General features: G+C 39.3%; 1 protein-coding gene across 1 annotated transcript in view; it reads left to right on the top strand.

The window, feature by feature from the left end:
* The window catches only part of LOC134205417 (inhibin beta chain-like), a 66803-nt gene that overhangs the window by 18802 nt on the left and 34643 nt on the right, over positions 1-13358 (top strand). The window contains exon 3 of the mRNA XM_062680646.1: positions 12767-13289. The gene's annotated coding sequence lies outside the window, so the exon portion shown is untranslated. The remainder of the gene's footprint in view (positions 1-12766; positions 13290-13358) is intronic.

Raw genomic sequence — 13358 nt, 5'->3', positions numbered from 1 at the left:
AAAAGTTGCGAGACATCGCTGGGCGGTAAACGGCGAGAAGGAAAGCTGGTATTTCCATTATTAAGAAAGTTCATCAACATTTCTATCTCATCCCTCATTCGGCAGCAGCTGTCAAAAGGCTGTTTTGGCCGAATAACTTTATTAAAACTTTGGTTAGTAACCGACTGAATATATATACGGTATACCAGCACGATTAATGCTATTTTGCGTTAAAAAATGTTATGTTAAAAAGAAAGGAGTTGCCAAGATGGCTTTAACGTTGCAATTCAATTCAAAATGCAAAAAGTCAAAATATTCACACTACAAACCTGAAAGGTTTATAACTTTTGATCACCTTGATTTGCAATAAATGGGATGGTACAAAAATACCTCGAAACTCGTTTCAAAATATACTCTCATTACAAATATCTACCTGCTTCTAAAAAACCCAACAGATTTAAAAACATTTGTATATTTTTAAAAAAGTGAATATTTCAGCTTTTAAGCCCTCCCAGGGTCGTTTTATGCGAAATTGTTGACAGTTCAGTATACATGCAAACTCAGCATAAACGCAACATAATTTTTTGATGAACTTAAAGGATTTAGGGTGAAGTGCCCAATAATGGACCCCTAACCAATAGTGGACCCTCCAGCCATTTTTGCATTATTATAGCACAATGTAAACATTTTGCTATGAAATTCCATCGGGAGAACCTACCTTACACTCCTATGATTTGACTACATGCATTAGATATGCTATGGAAAGTAAAATTAAATGATTTTTAACAATTCTCTAAAAAATAAACACGAGAGTGTCCATTATAGGAATATTTGAGGGGGTCTATAATCGGAAAGAAGAACGTCTCGAAACGGAACATAAAAATCAAATGAAGTGTCGACTATAGGGAAGCAATTTCCTATTATGGACCCCCAGGGGGTCTACTATAGGGCGAATTCAGTCAGACTTTAAAATGTTAATTTCAACGAATAACGTCGAGTATTTGAGTGTTTTATGTATGTATCGTAAAGAGGAGATGCAGAGCTTGATATTAGATATCACGCAAAATTAATATTTTAAAAATTTCCACTCCTTATGCCAGGAAGAGCAAAATTTCGCTACTAGGGGGTCCACTATTGGGCATTTTACCCTATTCAAGTTTAAGCCTGAAGCACAAAAGCAAGTTCGCCAATCAACTCGTCGAATTTGACAGTTTATCCACGGGAAAATGTCAGATTTGACGGGCGAAATGACGAACGATGGCATGCGCTTCAGCCTTAAGTACATAAAGATTTTTTTTCAAGATTTTTAGCTCACAAATAAAGGTGAAAAAGATTTTTACGCCTGAAAATGAAGGTGAGGTTCGAAAAATAAGTGGCAACACTGTTCACAACTGCATACATTATTCACACAATAACACAATAACCTAGCAGTGATGGTGGCTTTCTCGTACATTATTAAAATAGTATTTTGATCATGACTTTTGAATCCATAGTCCGATCCGGGCAATTTTAATTAGGAAACAATGGGACTGGATCGCCAATCGAATGCAACCTATTGCGAGGAGTTTTTTCTCTTTCTAGATATTTCTAGCGCTTACGAGAAGTTACCCGGATTGTTTAAGGATAAGTGCCAAACACATGAGCTGTACTTTTTGGGCACATACACGCACATACACCACTTCAATTCGTCGAGCTAATTCGATTAGTACACCCAACCAGCGGATGGCAGATTTTAACAGTTCCAAGTTCCAGTTGGAATGTAGAGCCATTGAAGAAGAAGAAGAAGAAGGAGAAGGAGGAAGAGGAGGAGGGATCATTATGAATGACTTCTGAGCACCTGGGAAGGATTCTGTAAGCATTTTGGACAAGAAATAACGGGTACCGTTTACGCATTTTGCCTTTTCAATGCATTAACTGTTACATATTTGTGAAATGAATTAAGCAAATTAGATTTATTTTTCAATTTTGTCACATGCCCTTTTTTATCACCCCAAAATTATTCAGAGGGTGATAAAATCGGAATATTACTGTACCATCGGTCAGATACCAGTCAATACCAGTCCGGGCGCTCCTCCAGAAATTCTTCCGAGTGTTTCTCCAAGATTTTTTTTCACAAGTTCCTCAGAGGAAATTCTCCATAAGGCCGATACAAATATTCAATTTATTTTATGTCACCCCCCTTCAACTTTCTAAAAATATTGAGGGGACGAATTTTTTTTTTTTTAGATTTTTTTTTCTTTCTTAATTTTGAACATTATACATCACTGTTTTTATCTTGGTACGAAGTATATCATTTATAAACCATAAATTTGTTACCAAGACTATTTTAATTGAAAATACGAGCATATATCTCTATCGGCATAAATATTCTATATCCCAGCGGTTCTCAACCTTTTTCTTCAGAGGTACCCCTTCGTGTTTTTGTATTTATTGAAGTACCCCCTATTTTAATAAGCGTAATTCATAAGATTATCTTGAAAGAGTTCTTTCGAACCTATTGAAAAGAGATTTTTGAGCATCTTAAAATGACATTTCTGAACTTTTTGAAAGTAGGCTTCCCAGCTTCTTGGAACCCCAACTCTCTTAAAAAGGGGGTCTCCGAGCCTCTGGGCTTCCGACCCTTTTGAAAGAGGCTTTCGAGCCACTATGGTTTGGCTAAAAGAGTTCTAAGCCCATCGAACGGAGCCTTCTGAGCTTTTTGAAAGTGGGCTTCCGAGCCTCAAGAAAGGGGTCTTTCGAGCCTCTAGAAATGTGGGTTTGGGCAACTTGAAATGATGTTTCTGAGCCTTTTGAAAGTATGCTTCTAAGCTTATCGAAGGAAGAATTCCGAGTCCCTCCAATAGATGTTTCCGAGCCACTTGAAATAGGGCTTCCGACTCTTTTGAAAAGAGGCTTCCGAACCACTCGAAAGGGAGCTGGCTGAAAGAAGAAATCCGAGCCCCTCGAAAGGAGGTTTCCGAACCTCTTAAAATGGTGCTTCCGAGCCGCTTGAAAAGGGTCTTAGGAGCCTCTTGAAACGAGGCATTGATCATGTAGAAATGATGTTCCTACGCAGTTTGAAAGTAGGATTCCAAGCTTCTTGAAAGAATTCCGAGCTACTCGAAAGAAAGTTTCCTAGCCATTCGAATGGGAGCTTCCAAGCCTCCTGAAACTGGACTTCCGACCCTTTTGAAAATTGGCTTTTGAGCCACTTGTGGTGGTTGGCTGAAATAACTCCGAGCCTCTCGAAAGGAGGTTTCCAAGCCATTTAAAGGGAGGCTTTCGAGCCTCTTGAAATGACGTTGCTGTTTCTTTTGAAAGTATGCTTCCAAGCTTATCGAAGGAAGAATTCTGAGCCCTCGACAGAAAGTTTCCGAGCCACTTGAAAAGGGGCATCCAAATCTACTAAACGGGGCTTCCGACCCTTTCGAAAAGAGGCTTCCAAAACACTTGAAAGGGGGCTGGGTGAATGAAGATTTCCGAGCCCCTCGAAAGGAAGTTTCCAAATCTCTTAAAAGGGGACTTGAAAGTAAGCTTTCGAACCACTTTGGAAAAAAGTTTTTATGCCTTCAAATTCAATATTTTAGTTATGAAGTATAATATTCTTAACATATTTCATAATTTTGTTTCGTTAAAGAAGATTGCTTTTGAAGCTTTTTTTATCTTTTGTCCCACATACAGCGATCTTTTGTCCCATATACGCCCTTTATACACTGTGATGGCTATGGTGAACATGCTTCGATATATTTTGATTTACTGATTGCTATGTATCCCTAGCAGCACACAAATTCTTTATAGGTTACTGCAACTCATATGTGACCGGATTCAGTCACAATAAAGTTGCTGCGACCATTTTCGTCTGACTTGTGCTGCTCGGGATATTATGTACAATAAGTCTTGGAATATAAATTTATACAATTATTAAAACTTCACCAATACATTTTTTATTGGAACTGTAGTATGTCCGCCATTACGCATTTTCGTCCAAGGTACCCCCAGGGATCAGTGAAGGTACCCTCGGGGGTACATGTACCCCAGGTTGAGAACCGCTGCTATATCCTATCAGATCCCGAATATTAAGGGGACTCTTGCTTACAGATTCCGTCTAAGCTCCCTTGTTATCGGTGTTTGATGGTTAGCTCGTTGTACTAATATAGCGTTCCGTGTCGTCTAGATGTTTTACGAAAATAAACTGCCAAAGCAGCTCAAGGTATGGTACACAGTCAATCGCACCCACCAAGATCTTTCGATTATGCTGAGAAGTAACAGGGAAGATGAAATCCTTGCCTCACATCAGCGACTATCCGAATGGGGTTGGACAAAGCTCCGACCCTATCTGAAAATCCCTTGCACCCCTGGGTGTCACATAGATTTTCGTGAATCAGACAACAGAAATCCCTTCCGTAGTCGATGAATTGCAAATGAAGGGACACTTGGTGCAAAATATTGCGTAATAGTTGCTACAACATTCGCACATACAGCATAGGGTCGGCCCTGAAAACCTCCGCCAACAGCCGATCGACCTTGGGAACCCCTTTAGATTACATGGCTGCTTTGTGAAGAACACTGGCTGAGACTTGAAGAAACTATTCGAAGTGCTCGAGCCAACATTTCAGCTGTCCAAGTCAGTGAGTAATTGATAATCGCCGGTTGCTGCAATTGCAACCATCCTTTCTGTCCTGTCCTGTCTGCAGCAGAGCCCGCTTCCTACTTACAGAGACACATACTGTTGACGAGACTCGTACTTTACGTACCCTGTTGCTCCTCAATCTTCCGTCGGGTTACAGCTCTGTAATTTGTTCTTTTCGCTGAGTGCACAGCACACCCAAGTTATTGTCGCCGGTTGCTATAAAAGCATTCTTCGTCGCCCACTTCTATTCTACGTTACCACCTTCCAGAATATCCACTACCCGAGCTCCAAGTTCTTCAACGAACGATCTCTTCGCAGCTGGATCTTCTAGTCGGTCAACTGATCAGTTGGATCGTTGTCTCGACCACTTAGAACAACTTCTTTAAGTTTTGACGACTTATCCTAATTCGGCTGTAGGGAAAGGTTGAGAATTCCAAATCGTTGGATGTGAACAACTTCAACTGTGCGGTAGCCGGGCAAACAGTGGAGAAGGTCGAAAACCAAAACCAGCCAACAACGGGCGGCGGACCAAGATCAGCAACGAACATGGTAATGCACCAAACCCTGAATACGCAACTCTAACGTGAAATCTGTGATGTTATACGCCAGTAAGACTTGGTGTGTATTAGCAGAGATCACATAGATTTCCGAATATTCATCAACCGATGTCAACGTCCTTCGAAATCCAAAATCAACAGCTGGACAGGAATCCGGCAGGACATCGTAGCAGAGGCAAACCTAGGATCTCCTGGCGACGAAGTCGATAGGAATAAGACTTGGGCCGAAGTCAAGGATGGAGATCTTTTACGTTGGCCCTATGTACCCCTAAAGGTACTCAGAACTAAGGACGTTCCGATACTTCCGATATATCGGAATATCGATATTTTTGTTTTGATATCCGATATTTTTGTATCGATATTTTGCTTTCCATATATCGGTCATATCGATATTTTTGCTTTCGATATCGATATATTGAATAAGAACAAATGGCATTATATTTTGTGTAAGAAAATACTTCAAAATGGATAGCGTGGGGTGTGCGCTAACAAATGGTTCTGCATTGACACGCCGTTGGGCATTAACTGTCATGCCACTGGTCCTTGAATTTTACGGGAATTCAATTATACATTTGACGTGATAAATTTAATTACTATGTCTGAAACTTGATTATGCATATGTACAACATGTGATAGATTTAGTTCGGAAAAGGTATTGGAGGGTAACCGCCCCTTCGGTGGGGTTTGATCCCACGACCCCAGTTCGCATGACAGGTGCTTTACCTACTAAGCTACGAAGAACCTCCGTCGTCCACCGCAGCTTAGCGGGTACTGATGAAACCAAATTCCCAGCACCAGGTACCAGCCGATCTCTCGCAATACATTTTCAGAACTAACTCTCTCAAATGTATTTTTGTACACATGTCAACCAAGTAGGATGAGTATTTAGTATTGTCCGGCTCCTACACACTTGCTTCATCAGCAACGGCGCTCAATGAAGTAGGGTTGTGTGAGGTTGTGCCAGTTTGGTCGTCAGATCCCGACCCGACCACACAAGCGAAGAGAGATCGCCACTCGAGATCAGTACATTCAAAGTTAATTGCCTATACGCCGGGTATTAAGCCACCCGGAGTGGAAATTAATTACTATGTCTGAAACTTGATTATGCATATGTACAACATGTGATAGATTTAGTTCGGAGAAGGTATTGGAGGGTAACCGCCCCTTCGGTGGGGTTTGATCCCACGACCCCAGATCGCATGACATATAGGGAATTAACTTTGAATGTACTGATCTCGAGTGGCTTATAAGTTTAGGTAATTATCGATTAGAAAATCCAAAGAATCATAGAAGAATCTCAAAATTAAAATAAAGTCGTCTGTAAATAACAGGACCAGTACCTGTCAAAAGTCGTGCGTGACGTCACTGTGCGATGGAGTATAAAGATTTATTTAGATTATTTTAGAACTTGTTTGGAAGAATGTGTTATTTTTCATAAAACTGTAACTCTCAATATGCAAGGTTGTTTTCAATGTATCGTACCTTTGCTTGGGAGTAAGGTGAACGAAAATCTGCAACCAGACACCAGAGAAGACATCTGCTTTTTCGGTTTTTGTTTTTAATTTTTTAAATAATTAGAGGCTTCAAAAAATATGGGTTCTTTGTGAAAGTTGACCTTAAATAAGCCAAAGAATCGATTGAGCGAATAAATTTTTTTGACGGAAAGGTCAATTGCTTTTGGACTTTTTTTTGTTTCCTTGTTATATTTTTTTTATTCCCTCGGGGAGGGGTAGTGCTCGTACCTTCCGAGAGCTGTCGGTCATACAATAAATTTAATATTTGTATCGGTCTGAGTTCCTCAAAGGAATTCCTCCGGTAGATATACAAAGGAAATTCTCCGAACGTTCTTCGAAGGAATTCCTCCAAAAGCTCCTCAAAGTAATTCCTCCGGAAGTTCCTTAAAGCAATTCATTCGAAAGTTATTTAAAAGAATTCCTCCGGAAGCTCCTCAAAGGAGTTGATCTGAAAGTTACTCAAAGCAATTCCTACGGAATTTCCTCAAAGGAATTTCTCCGGATATTCCTCATAGGACTTTCTCTGGAAGTTCCTCAAAGGAATTCCTCCTGAAGTTCCTCAAAGGAAATGAAATTATCTGGAAGTTCATCAAAGGGTTTTCTTCGGAATTTCCTTAAAGGAATTCTTCCGGAAGTTCCTCAAGAAATGAAATAGTATTCCTCCGGAAGTTAAACAAAGGAAATCATCTGAAAGTTCTTCGAAGAAACCCAACAAACATTGAACCAAAAGTAGCCTTCTTCAGCTAAAAAACTAACTTATTCAGCTTAAATTGTTTAATGGGAATTCCTCCATAGGTTCCTCAAAGTAATTCCTCCGAAAGTTATTCAAAAGAATTCCTCCGGAAGTTACTCAAAGCAATTCCTCCGGATTTTCGTCAAAGGAATTTCTCCGGATATTCTTCATAGGACTTTCTCCGGAAGTTCCTCGAAGCATTTTCTCCGGAATTTCCTCAAAGGAAATCTTTCGATAATTCCTCTGATGATCCTCCGGTAGTTCAGATTATCAGACAGATGTAAAAACTAAATCTGAAATCAAAACCTGCCCAAAAAACTTCTTTCATTACGTGAATGAGGGATTTCGCGTCAACTCGTATATGGGGCTAGCAGCAACCTCTCACATTTTAATGAGAGACTTTGTTACAAAAGCCACTTTGCATATGTACTTAGTTTTTCCTAAATTGACCTAGACTATTTTTTGTGAGTAGCCATCGGAAAATTAAGTACAGTGCGTGTGTTATTCGTTAATATCGTTAATATCTTTTTTATATTCGGCGGATAATGCGCTTGTATTTCGTTTTGCTCCGGTCGAGACAAGTGCGATCTTCTATAGCTTGCAGTAGCCATCGGGAAAGTAAGTACAGTAAGTGTGTTACTCGGCGTGGGCGGAAGAAAAAATATCCATTTGATATTCGGTGGATCATCATCGCTTGGATTGCGCTTTGCTCCGGTCAAGTAAGGGCAAGTAAGTACAGAATACTGCACGTTGGCTCGATACAACGATGCCTACCAACTAACTGATAATCCTTCCTGTGGTTTTTGTGGAGACGCAGAGGTAAACGCGGTCTTCAAATAGCAAAAACCACCGACTAATATTTCTTCCTCTTCCCAAGATGCTAGGTCATTAGGCCGAAGGTCATTAGGCAGAAGGCCATTAGGCTGAATGGTCATTAGGCCGAATGGTCATTTAGCCGAATGAGAACTGGGGAGTGAGAAGTGAGTAGGGCGATGTGAGGATGAAGTATAACGGAAGAAGAAAAAAGCAAAAAGAAAGAAGAAGGAAGAAGGGACAAGGAAGAAGTAAGAAGGAAGGAAGTAGGAAGAATGCAGAATGAAAAAGGAAGAAGGAAGAAGGAAGAAGAAAGAAAGAAAGGAAGAATAAGAACGAAGGAAGGCGGGAGAAAGAAGAATGAAGATAAAGAAAGAAGAAGAAAGAAGGTAGAAGGAAGAAGGAAAAAGGAAGATAGAATAAGAAAGAAGGAAGAAGGAGGAGAAAAGAAAGAAGAAAGAAGAATTAAGAAGGAAGAAAGAAGAAGGAACAAGGAAGAAGGAAGGTGGAAGAAGGAAGGTGGAAGAAGGAAGGTGGAAGAAGGAAGAAGGAAGAAGGAAGAAGGAAGAAGGAAGAAGGAAGAATGAAGAAGGAAGCAGAAAGGAAGAAGAAGGAAGGAAGAAAAAAGAAGGAAGAATTGAGAAGAAAGAAGGAAGAAAGAAGAAGGAAGAAGGAAGAAGAAAGAAGGAAGAAGACAGATAGCATAAGGAAGATGCAAGAAAGGATAATGAAGAAAGAACTTCTCATTTTCACCTTTTGCTTTTTTTTTTGCTAATTCGGCCTAATGGCCGTTCGGCCTGATGACCATTCGGCCTAATGACCTTCGGCCAAATGGCCTTCGGCCTAATGGCCTGACACCCTTTCCAACTGACTACAAGGAAGTGGCCGGCGCCGTTATTGATCATTTGAATATTAGAGTCACTGAAACTTGCACACTGAGAATGCTTGAACAGTCCCAGTCAATCATTCAGTTGATTCTTTGTGCAATTCTACTGATTCTGGTCAATCACGGTGGAGCAACCATAGATATGTGTAGTCAGTCAAAGCTAAGCTAATTGACCTAGACTATTTTTTCAAAAAGGCAAAAGTTTATTATCTGTTTTTTACCTTTTTTACCATTTATCATCTTGCAAAACTTGTTGTATGGATGACTATCGCAAAATCAGTCAAGTTTTTTAATAAAAATATAAGAAGACACTAATCCCGTGTCGAAACGTGGAACGAATAAAAACTCGTTTTAATCATATGAGACTGCGTAACCGTTAATTAATGATCTATGAAATAAATTGGAAAAATTCTAAATTGAGTCATACACTGGAAAAATCGATTTTTAAAATTAAAAGTCGATTTGCAAAAAACACCCCTTTTGATTTGGACGAAATTTTGTCTCAATATAGGTAAATATGTTTCCTACCAACCGTCCATACATCGCAAGCTGAACACTTTTAAAGGAAAAAAGTGTTTCCAATATCAACTTTTTCTTGTTCGAATTGATTTTTTTTCAGTGTGTTTTCATCCGAAATTAAACCAGTAATCATTTCAGAACACATTAAACTTAATTTGTAATAGGATTTTACTTATATTAGTAACTGAACATAGTATTTAAAAAAATCCTCCAAAATCCTCCAGAAATTCCTCCGGAAGTTACTCCAGGAATTCCTCCGAAAGTTCCTCCAAGAATTCCTCCGGAAGTTCCACCAGGAATTCCTCTGGAAGTACCTCCAGGAATTCCTCCGGAAGATCCTCCCGGGATTCCATCGGAAATTCCTCCCGAAATTCCTCCGAAAGTGCCTCAAGCAATTCCTCCGGAAGTTCCTCCCGGGATTCCTCCGTGAGTTCTTCCCGGAATTCCTCCGTGAGTTCCTCCCGGAATTCCTCCGGAAGTTCCTTCAAGCATTCCTCCTGAAGTTCCTCCAGCAAATCCTCTGGAAGTTTCGCCAGGAAATCCTTTGGAAGCTCCTCCAGGAATTCCCCCATGAAATCATCCAGAAATTCTTCCAATTTTTTTTCGGAAGTTCTTCCACAAATTCTTCCGAGAGTTCGTCCAGAAATTCATCTGGCTGTACCTCCTGAATTTCCTCCGGGTGTTTCTCAAAGAAATTCGTCGAGAAGTTTCTCGAAGGAATTCTTCCAGAAGTTCTTCGAAGGAATTCTTCCGGAAGTTCCTAAAAGTATCTTCTTCGGAAGGTCTACAAAGGAATTCCTGGGGAAGTTCTACAAAGATATTCGTCCGCATTTCCTCAAAGGAATTCCTCAAGAAGTACCTCCCGGCATTCCTCAAATGAATTCCTCCGAAACTACCTAAAAGGTATTTCTCCGGAATTTCTTCCAGGAATTTCTCCGGAAGTTCCTCCAGAAGTTCCTTCAGGAAATTATCCTCAGTTTCTTAAGAAAATTCTCCAAGAATTCATTCGGAAATTCCTGGAGGATTTTTTTCTCCGGAAACTCCACAGGAGATTTATCCGGAAGTACCTCCAGAAATTTTTAAGGAAACTTCTCCAGATATCCTTCAAGAATTTCTTCGGATGATCCTTCAGTAGTTACTCCCAAATTTCCTCCTACCCCCCAAAAAAAACTAGAAATTAAAAACAAAATATTAATAGTTCCAAAAAATCAAGCTTCTTAATGCAAAATTTCCATTACGGCAGGAAAGTTTCCTGAAACCAAAAGTTATTAGCATTATTTTTATTTTTGTTCGACGTAGTTCACATTGTTAGCTAGAAATCTTCTTCATGCTGTAGTTGTGAGTAGGTCGCCATACAATGATCTCAATTCATAGATTTCTAGGAAATGAGAATAAATACTGCATGATTGTTCAATTTTCATACGACTGCACGCAGATTATTGTTTAATGGCACCAACCGTGAAGCAAATCGTCGGCGGCGAAGCACAGGTCTAACATCTTACATCAGACAATTCTTCTAAGTCTTTTCCACATAGACATAGACAATTGTTTGAGGTTTTTCAAACGAATTTTCAAAATAACGCGGTTTTCTAAACGCGTTTTTTGTTAGTTTTATCAATCCTGAAACTGAATATCTATTTTTAGTTACTTAGGTTGAGGATTTACATAGAGGGGCTGCGGTAATATAATCATTGATCACCCTAAGCCCAAGCAAACGCGTCATTTTCACATGGAAAATGTTGTAATATTGGGGACGTGAATCTTAAACGTAAGCACTACGATGGCTTGAAGTCAATTTAGTGGAAAACAATCAGGTTTTTATGATTTTATGACGATAAAAATTAGGATGAAAAATCCCAGTTTAAAATTATGTTGATGAAATGGACATAGTGTGTGAGTAAAACGGGCCTTTTAAAAAATTAAGCTTAAAATAACGAATTTAATTGAAGAATTGTATGCATAGGCTAAAGATCTATAAAATGTGCATATCGAAATAAATAATTGGTTGGGTAATAATTGATATATTGGTATCCTACAATGATTTTACTAAAAAAAACCCAAATTTATCCCCAAGTGGCGATTATGCCTTTCTCGATTCGATATGTTGGATTCGAATTAGTGTTGTAAATGCTGTGCTAATTGCCTACATCTTGGCGGTTAAAATATTTGATGCAACTCTATCACGCTGCTTATAAATTACTCAATAATTGAGTAATTTTTAAGCAATTATTATGAGAGTAATGGATTGTGTCATGGCTAAATTGATTAATGACTTAAAGTGTGCATGTAAACAGCGTATTTGTTAAAAGAAAAATAGAAATATTATTCAAATCGAATGAGTTATTAGCAAACAAAACAATAGTGTCCAACTAGGAAAGTTTCTCCGTCGAATGAAACTAGTTGCACTCGAATCAGTCAAGTCCTTCTATATGAAACGTGTAAAACAAAAAAAAACCCCCGGGGCCACACACACACACACACACACACACACACACACACACACACACAGTCAGACATGTGCTCAGTTTTTCGAGCTGAGTCGATTGGTATATAACACTATGGGTCTCCGAGCCTTCTATCAAAATTTGGCTTTTGGAGTGAAATTATAGCCTTCTGGTACAACTTTGTTGTACGAGAAAGGCAAAAAGCATGTTACCTCAACAAAAAATCGCTAAAAATACCATTTTCAGACAAAACTCGGATATTCGAATTTTTTAATGAATTTTCGGCGGTTTCGGAGGTGAACAATACAAACTTTTCAAAATTTCGGTAAATTTTGAGATAATTCATCAATCTAACCTCTACACAATCTCTGAATAGACTAGGTTTGAGATCCTCGAGGATCATGCGTATTAGTTTTGTCGATTTCTGTTTTAAAAGCTTAAATACTGCACATCAAAAATTACATCAGCATGGCATTTCAGCCATAGTTTACATTAAATCAAAATAAACAGATTGTTTTCCTTATTTGAATGTAATAAAGCATGTCGTACTCATAATTTAAAACAAGCAATCCACATGATAGAGTGACAAATTTGAAACGCTTCAGCACAAATGGGATCCCTGCCCGTTTAACCCACCCTGTCCGTTTACCCCCCCTCCCTCCGCTTCCTTATCATAGCATATTGTTTAACTGCATTTCTCTTATTCTTTCAGAACTGTCAACTGACCCAGAAGAACCGAGTGACAACCGATGGACCAGGATTCCTCTCTGCGCTTACTTCTTATCGACCACAACTAAAAGCATAAGCATAACCACCAACTTCTTTTCCATAAAACTATTATTTATCATTTTAAATCTATCACCAAACATGAAACGTAGCCAAAATGAATGAAGCCAATAATAAAACAATTCGAGAGCAAAACCTTGCCAGCTTATTACCGAATGTTTCAACTCGATACTAATGTTTTGTATTTTGTCTACCAACTGAAATGACTGCACTGGCCCACGAATGTAGGTGAAGCAGCCCCGGGACATCAGTTTTTCGTTTTCCCGTCGCTGAACTCCTTACCATCGACAACGCACGGCATACGCATCTACAACGCCACACTTTGGATACGGTTGGAGCTGAAGGTGAAACACGTGGACAACTATTACGCCTCGTATGGCAACAAGAATCTCATCCTGTGGGTGTTCCGGTTGATAAGTGGGTCCAAGAATGTGCTTAACGACGAAGAGGTATGTTTGAGTGTTATTGACGGTTGAACTTTTTGTATTCTCTAGAGAAATTATTTGAATTTAAAATCG

This window comes from Armigeres subalbatus, chromosome 1 (assembly GCF_024139115.2).
Source record: "Armigeres subalbatus isolate Guangzhou_Male chromosome 1, GZ_Asu_2, whole genome shotgun sequence".
Lineage (NCBI taxonomy): Eukaryota > Metazoa > Arthropoda > Insecta > Diptera > Culicidae > Armigeres > Armigeres subalbatus.
This window is presented reverse-complemented; position numbering and strand designations above follow the sequence as displayed.